This window comes from Monopterus albus, unplaced genomic scaffold (genome assembly GCF_001952655.1).
Source record: "Monopterus albus unplaced genomic scaffold, M_albus_1.0 scaffold21.1, whole genome shotgun sequence".
Classification (NCBI taxonomy): domain Eukaryota; kingdom Metazoa; phylum Chordata; class Actinopteri; order Synbranchiformes; family Synbranchidae; genus Monopterus; species Monopterus albus.
The window spans coordinates 1,849,981-1,856,088 of NW_018127901.1; the positions used below are offsets into that span (position 1 = coordinate 1,849,981).

The window sequence follows — 6,108 nt, forward strand, 5'->3', positions numbered from 1 at the left end:
ATCTGTTTCTCTCTGGCTGGAAAGCTCTGAGTGTCAGCTTGTTTAAAAAAAATCAGCAATATCTATTCATTATCTATAGATACAATAAAAACCAAATGTGTGGTAATAAAAACTGCTTAATTGAAGAAGTGCACGTAGGAAAAAAGAGCAAAGGGTTGAACAGGGTTTGAAGCCAGAAGTGAAGGAGCTCTGCAGGCTGCTGTTCTGGTGTCTGTTTCTCTGCCAACTCATAAGTGACACGGAATAATCATGGAAGCAGCTTAATGAGACTGTTCTGTAAAGAATGACTCCATATGTCATTAGTGCCAGCAGTTTATTACAGCAGTAATACATTATAGCCCAGTGACCTCTAGAGACTGTGGTAATTATGGCACATGCAAGGGAGGGCGGTAAGTGACTGAGGGTGGATGGATGGGTCAGAAAACACAGGACTTCCTCACAGGAGACTGCTGTTTGTGCACTGCAGCTGCTGTGCAACTTCCTGTAACATACAATTACCCACATTCTCATGTGAATCTTAATGAAAGATCTATAAGCAATTATTAACCCTCCTGTTATGTTGACCTGAACAGTATCTTTGTAATATAAACATGCAGGGGGATGTTGCAAATATGTGAATTGAACCATTTTCATTTTATATGTTGATCACACCTATTACGCCAAGCAGACGAAGTTTCATACCAATAAAATATTTTTAACTATTTTTTTTTTAGATTTTTTTTGTTACTTTGCACTGGGTCAATTTGACCCAGAACATAACAGGAAGGTTAACATGAGTTAAAATCATTAATTAAGGTTTACATGATCAAAGCTAACATGTTTCATTGGGACTTAATTTGACTGACAGTGTCAACATAACCAAACAACCCAACAACTGTTATCAGCTAGATGAAGTTCACTGACATCTGCCCAGGGCAGTAAAATACTCAGCCATTCAAAAACCTCCATAAATAAATCTGGTGTCAGTGGGAGTGTACCTGTCAGACGACCTCATGCACAGGGCGCCGTCCAATGCCTGATGTAGTCACAACAACCTGGAGATGAACACGCTCCAAACAGTGGAGATGACAGTGGACTTCAAGAAGAAGTACACCTCATAGGTCAAAATGAGGGCAGAGAGGATCACTGCTGACCCCTTACACCCAGGACACAATCTGTTCAAACTCCTCCCCTCTGGACGGCGTTACAGGTCACTGTGCACCAAGACAATAAAAGCTCTGTTTTATGTACAAAGCTCCTTCTGGTTCTTTTAAACCAGGAACTCACAAAAAGACGAAGTAGACCACTTTAGATTTTATAAAAAAATAACCGTACTGGTTTATTCAGAGGATCACAGGTAAAATTAACATCACACGTCCAGATCTCTCCCACCACCAAACCTGCACGCAGGCAGCTTGGAAAGATGAAACACCCTGGACCAAGAAACCTATATAATTTAATCATTTTGGGCTAACCCCATACTACGCAGGCACATCAAACCGTGACGTCACCTGATATGCCAGCTTGCAGCTGACCATAATGATAGTCAAAACATGAGGAAAAGTCAAGGTGTGTGGCTGTTGATTTGTGGTGTGTATCTAGAACAATTTGACATGACATTACACATTAAGACAAATATTAAGATTAGCATTACAGTTAATACTAACAACTCTCCTTGCCTGTAGCCTTTGTATGATTTAATTAGCCTTGGCCTAGATGCAGTCTGCAAGAACATGAAATTAAACTGAGCAGTTAACAGCCTGAGCTAGACATCCTGTCTCCACTAAACATTTCTAGACATCAAATCTCTGAATATCTATCTAACTAAGAAATAACCTAACAACAACCAGGCACAGGGACAGTTTCTTCCCCCAGGCTGTCGCTCTGATGAACACTTAACCCACGACAGAATGACTGGACAATAACCTGCAGTGCAACACCTGTAACTATACCTTGAACATATAGATCCGTTAAATGCATCTAGACTGTGTGTGTGTATACTACAGTATTTATGGTACAAAATCAGTTTAAAGAGTATTTCTGCAAACGCAGAGCTAAAACGCTGAAGAAAGCTGGGAAGAGCTGGGTTCGGAACTTAGTCTGTTTTGTGCATGAAATAAAATTGCCCAAAAGTCCAAGTTTGAGGAATCTTTTAACTTATTTTATGTACAAAACATTTGGGTCCCACATGTGAAAAACATGCACCCCCACTGACAAAACAACAAAGAGGCTCTTCAGATGCCAAATATTCCTCTCATCCCTCCATCTCCACCCACAGAAATCTGGGAATTCTAGGAAAACAAATTCATTTACAAGCCACAACACAGGTAAAGTTTATAACCTTGGACAGTGTCTCAGCTGCACATCAGTGGGTGTCGTTTACTTCCTTTCATGTCCATGTGGATTTCAGTATATTGGGAAATCAGGTAAATCTGTTTAAATGCATCCTGAAGCATAAAAGTGCCCTAGGCAAAAATGACCTGAAGTCACCTGTCACGAGACGCTTTCCAGACGCCGGCCGTTCAGTCCCGACATTGTCACTCTGTACTACGCAACAGATTGTGAAACCAGGTGGTAACACTGATCAAAAACTACTTACATGTAGATCACAATCCAGATGAGAATAGGACATCCAGAAGGTCATAATGAGGAGTTATCTTTAACGTGTTTTTTGTAACGGCTTATTCTTTTGCTTTTGATCACTTTTTTTAGATCTATTGTATCTGTGTGTGCATTGATTTGAATGTGTGGGTGTGCATTGGCTCTACAGCTTATGTACCAGTGTACCAGTGTATCAGTGTTAATTGCTGCCCTTCATACAGGTTTGTGTAATCAGACCTTAGTGTCTAATGAGTTCATGTGAAACACCTTGGCCTCCTTTGTCCTGATTGGTCCTTACTGTCTATTTATGTCTGTAGAAGCACCAGCTGTGTAAGCTGTGCTTATGATGCTCTTTAGTCAGACACACATGAGTTTTTAAATCACTTGTGAATGTAATAAATTTACTTTGTTGGCATCTTAAGAGCTTCTTTGTTGTTCTGTCAGTGCGGACATTTTTCTCATATATGTAACATGCTGTTTTTGGCCATATGCACCTAACACATCTCTGGAATTAAAAGCATGAACCCTGCAACAATTTGTTGATCACAACATTTGAGTAGAAAGCTTCTCGTTTTCAGCCACAGCTGACTGTTGTTAAGACTTTGCCGACAGACATCACTGGAAGCAGAGAGCTGTTGGTTTGGCTGTGTTTGAATTAATCCAAACAGATTACAGGTTAATATTTGTTTGACTTTAGAAAGGTGGCAGCCCTAGTATAAGATGAAGCTAGCTCAAAAATTTGGTCATGTGACCCTCCCCTTCCAGCTCATATGTAGAGTCTCTAAAACAGACCGACCACTGTAGTTGATGCATTTTTGACAGGAACATCTTCTGACCCTGGTGGCTAATACAGAACCATTTAACTTTTATGACTGCTCTTTTTTACTACCGGTAAAAACAGCTGTTGCCAAATTGAACAGGTATAATGTATCTTTATTGATGTAGAAATATCACGATCCTAAGTGGACTGAGTACTGGATAAAATGCTTTTGAACTTTAGTCCCTGAGAAGGAAACAAACCCACCTTCTCTCAGTAATGTATAGATTACAAGGTGTTCTGCATTCAGATGTCACTTCACTGTGTGTTGGTTTCTGGTCACCACAGGGCCTTAATGTTTATCACAGACCATAATTACAACATTACTGTGGTTTTATAGAAGAAAGTGTGCCGGTTGTCTCTATTTTCTCATGTCGTCAAAGTCAGACTGCAGCCTGTTGCTTTCAGGACTGTGTGTACCATTGGTTCATACTGAGCTCAGGAAGAGAAACCTTCATGTGGGCAGCTCCATCTGCTCAGAATGAACCACAAAAGCCCTGAAATTACAGACATTAGTCACTCTAAATGAATTTAAACCCAAAGTCAAGAGCATTTTACAGTCTGAATTTGGTTTGTTCCGTTGTTCCTTGCGTGCTGTTTTGTTGTTTAGTTTTTGCCTTTTCAGTAAATGGTGTACCCTTTAATAATTTATATTCTCTGTGTGAGCTGGTCCTTTGCTGGTCTGTAGGGTTTAAATCGTGCTGCCATTTCAGCCAGGACCCCCTCGATAGAAGCATCCTGGTTAGAAAAAGGTCAAATAGATGAAAATAAAAATAAATAACAATATAAGAAGTATATTTTCAAACAGCTTCAGTACAAATTTGTCTCATTAGTCAGAGGCAGCACAGATATCGGAGTGAGAAGATCATATTCTGCCTCTTCACTTCCAGAATGACCTGTTACTGAGAAGCCGGTCCACCCACAAAGGGCGGGAGTTGTCTTTAAAAATCAAACACACAACAGCTTCCTCATTACAGAGTGGAACGTTTTCTTCCTGAATGTACAAACACACACACAGGTTCAGAAGCCTAGCGTGATGTGTTGGGTTCCACAAGGAAAGCCGACTCAATCATAGAGACTCACATAAGTGAGAATCAGCAATTAAAATATCTGGGTCAGAGCTTTCTGAGATCACGCGTCCACTAAGACACAGCAGAACCACTGATCACAGGAGAAGAAGATGAACAAGAATATGCAACATCCAATGCACTGGTCTGAATCTACAAACAATCAGCTGGAGGAAGTGTGTGTGTTGGCAGCTCTGTTGTGAGAGTAATGAATTGTTCTTGTTTTCAGGCAAAGAACCGAGCTCTCTGACTGGCTCAGAATCAGCTTTATTGGCCAGGTGTGTTGGACACACGAGGAATTTGTCTCTGGTACAGCAGCTCTCAATGTGTATGTACTGTACCTGACCTTATGTAAGGCAGCAGTGGGCAAGTAAACAATGTAAGGATGAGAGAACAGAAAGGAAAGAAGTAATGTGCAAACAAGCAAAAGGCTTTTTATTTTATAAAAAAAGAGTCCTGTATGTATATATACAGTACCTAAACATATGACATCTACAAAATTATTGTTTTTTCTTTTTATTTTTTGTTTGTTTGTTTTGTTTTGCTGGCTTTAGCTGATGCTGTCACAAAACTGTCCAGTGCTAATCAAATAATGATCATTTGCTTGTTTATATAACATTTATCATTTTATTTCAAGGTCCTTTCTGGACACCCAAGGTCACTTTACAATACAGTACAATATTGCTAATTTCAATAAATTATTAAAACAACAATTAGTAATAACATAAATGAACAACTATAGACCACATTCAATCATAAACAAATAGCTGAAACATCATTAGCAAGCAACCAGTGAGAAATAATAATCACCTTTATTTGGCCAAGTATGTTACACACAAGGAATTTGCTTCCGGTACAGAACCGAGGCAGCCATCTGCGGCGCCAACTCAACCGATGGCTCTAACCATCAGGGGCAACTTTGGGGTTCAGTGTCTTGCCCAAGGACACTTTGACGTGTGGACTGGAGGCACTGAGATTCAAGCCTCCGGCCCTCTGGTTGGGAGACAACTGCTCTACAAATCTCAACAATTCAAAACAGATTGAAAAAGATAAGTCTTTAAAACACCTTTGAAGTCCTCAAGTGAGCGCATGATCCTTAAATTATCAGGGAGTTTGTTCCAGAGCATAAGGGCAGTGCAGACAAACGCCCACAGTGACCAGCCTAGGAGTGCAGCAGATGAAGAAAGCAACATCCTTGGTGGAATGTAGTAGGAGACCAGGGCAGTCAAGTATGTGGGAGCCAAGCAATGTAATGCTTTAAAGGTTGAGAGTAAGATCTTCCACTGAATATGATAAACAACCGGTAGCAAGTGTAATTGTTTCAGAAGTGGTGTAATCTAGGGAGCACTGAAGAAACAAATGAACACAAAAGAAAACAATTGTGTTAAAACTTGAGCGTTCCCCTTAATAACATTCACCCCAGTATCCTTAGGCAAGACATGTAAGCTTGTACAGCTCCTATGGACACATTAACAGAATAAAACATATCAGGGCCAACAATGCCATGTTCAAAGTGCACATTAAAAGCAAAAGATGTGAACTGGCATAACTGATGCGTGGTGTGACTTAGGAGGACAAATGGCGACTGCTTCCATTTACTCAAATCTGACCAATGAGGAAGCTGCATTTCATCTTTGTGGCGCT

The 6,108-nt window shown here is 40.2% G+C and overlaps 1 long non-coding RNA gene across 1 annotated transcript; it reads right to left on the bottom strand.

The window, feature by feature from the left end:
• Positions 1 to 310: 310 nt before the first annotated feature.
• Positions 311 to 2,746, bottom strand: LOC109956735 (uncharacterized). Its single transcript, XR_002274459.1, has 3 exons — positions 2,579 to 2,746; positions 978 to 1,193; positions 311 to 481 (listed from the first exon to the last, which is right to left on the bottom strand). It is a non-coding gene; the product is annotated as an uncharacterized LOC109956735 (long non-coding RNA).
• Positions 2,747 to 6,108: the final 3,362 nt, after the last annotated feature.